The 2,500-nt window shown below is 43.6% G+C and overlaps 1 protein-coding gene across 1 annotated transcript in view; it reads right to left on the bottom strand.

Moving 5' to 3' along the window:
• cep170aa (centrosomal protein 170Aa) overlaps positions 1-2,500 on the bottom strand; it is a 71,661-nt gene that overhangs the window by 46,957 nt on the left and 22,204 nt on the right.

The following is a 2,500-nucleotide window of genomic DNA, read 5'->3' on the forward strand; positions in this document are numbered from 1 at the left end:
TTAATCCACCAGGCCGACTTTAATCCAAACGTTTAACCTTTGTCTCAAATTGAGGAGTGATTAATCCTTCCGTTTGAAGTATAATCATTAAATCTGTTTAGCTAGCGCTAACAACTCTTTTGGCAGTAAGATGTACGTTTTTTTCAAGGGTTCTTAAAAAACAAACAAACAAACAACCAAATAAATAAATAAATAAGTACATTAATGAACTCCTTGCAAATCCGTGACACTCCTCAGATTAATTGAGGCAGAGAAATCTGTCTCACGAAGGACCGGAGAGCTGAGCATCAAAAGCACTTCTCTCATATCCAGGAGACACTCAGTGCATAAACCGATCTAGGCCAAGCCGTCGCTCTCCCTGAGACCTTAGACAGAGAGCTAGGTAGATATCATTTATTGCCACACAACAATGTTTGTAGTAATTGTTACAGAAAAAAGATCCAATCCAAAAAAGCTCAATCCAGTAGAAAAGAAAGAAAAACAACACATAAATAAATAAATAGATAGATACTGTAGTTCAGATCAATTTCGCAGTGTTCAGGAGTCTGATTGCGAAAGGGAAGAAGCTATTTTTGAAACTTGTGGTTTTAGTTTGTATGGGACGGGGGGGTGTACAATGACTTCACACCAATCCATGATGCACTCTAAGTACTCAGGCAAAGCTGTTTCTCCTATTAGACATCGGGCAAAATAAAGTCAAAACACAGACTGAGAGAAACTCCTCTCTCTTGCCTAGACCTTGGCACAGAGCTGTAGACAAGACCACCCTGAGTCCAAGTCAAGATTGAGTGGTACAAGTCCAAATGAGAGAGACCAGTCAAGACCGAAAAAGAGAACAAATGAAGCTTCTCCAGCTCTACCTTGGACTAATGAGACAAATTCTCTTCCTGGAGTCGCAGTGAGTCTAACTGACTGACAGACTGACAGACTGACTGAGTGACGATCGTATCTAAGACGGGGTAATAGAAATAAATTTTATTTGTTTTCATATTTATATCTACATTGATATACACACTGCACAGTCATTTAAGTCAGAGGACAAAGCATTTCACTTCATATTGTGCTTTGTATAAATGTCTGTGACAAATAAAACGATTTGATTTGATTTGATTTGATTTGTGGAGAGCTGCCGATGATGATGGTGCACTTTTAGGCTTCTCTTGCCCTACGGGCTCCTGTTTCGCCAGCAGGGATGAGTCAGTGCCGGCCTGCTCTCGTCTGAGAGCACTGAGGTCAGCTCAGAGAGCCAGCGGGTTTGTGTTCCTACTGGGCAGCGAGGACTGCGGTCAGAGATAAAGATAAATGCTATGCTTTGCCGCTGAGCCGTTTCGGTCCACTTCCCGCTTCAGTGCAATGACATACCCTGTCAAACATGCATGCACCCACAATGATGCTACTGTACATGTGGCTATCCACCCTGTAAGCCGTCTGCTTGCACACACACACAAACACACACACACACACACACACGCAGACACACACACGCGCACAAACACACACACACACATACACACACACACACACACACATAATCTTTTAGATTCAGAGTATGGGTTAGGATGAGAATAAAACATGCAACATCATGGAATATTCTGGCGTTTTCTGGCACAGGTTCAGGTGAGAGTGCTCCTCTGGGCCATTTAGCTTCGCAGCTCCCAGGACAGCGGGGTGCTCTAAGTGAGGGCTTGGATTTAATGTGTAACAATTTGCATGTCTGTTCTCTGACTGAGTCCACTGGGAGGCCTCATGCAGCATCTATTAAATCCTAGAAATAGCAGCCAAGTGAAATACAGTGCTGCTTTCACTAAGGGAGTGTCTGTCTGTGTGTGTGGAAGAGACAGAGAAAGTGAGAGAGAGAGGGATAAAGAGAGAGAGAGAGATAGAAACAGAGAGAAAGAGAAACAGAGAGAGAGAGAGAGCGAGAAAGAGATCATATAATGTTTACACTTTTCATTATGCATTCAGTCTCCAGGCAGGCAGTGATTGGCTCGGTTCAGCATAATCAGGAAGTTTACTGCCTCTGTGTGAGTCATGAGGAAGCCGGTCATGAGTTGCACTTCCTGCTTATGGATCAGAAGCTCCCTGATCCGCATGACTCAGACTGGGAGACCGGATCAGCTTCCTCTCCTCCTCTCCGCGCAGCGGGCATGACAGGCCAACGGAAGTGGACACGTGGCTCATAAGAGGTCCTCTCAGACGAGATTCACTCTTTCATTTTAACGGCTCTTTTCACCACAGGCTTTTCAGTGAATATATATATATATATAAATATATACCCACACATTAAAAAACAGGCACTCATCATAGAGCTTCACACACACACACACACACACACACACACACACACACATACACACATACAAGAACCCTCATTTAGTTTTAAGAACGGCATATATATTACTGGTTAGCCTGGAATAAAACTAACTTGAAGCCCCATGGCGACGGGTGTGTGTGTGTGTGTGTGTGTGTGTGTGTGTGTGTGTGTGTGTGTGTGTGTGTG

This window comes from Alosa alosa, chromosome 18, assembly GCF_017589495.1.
Source record: "Alosa alosa isolate M-15738 ecotype Scorff River chromosome 18, AALO_Geno_1.1, whole genome shotgun sequence".
Taxonomy (NCBI): Eukaryota; Metazoa; Chordata; class Actinopteri; order Clupeiformes; family Clupeidae; genus Alosa; species Alosa alosa.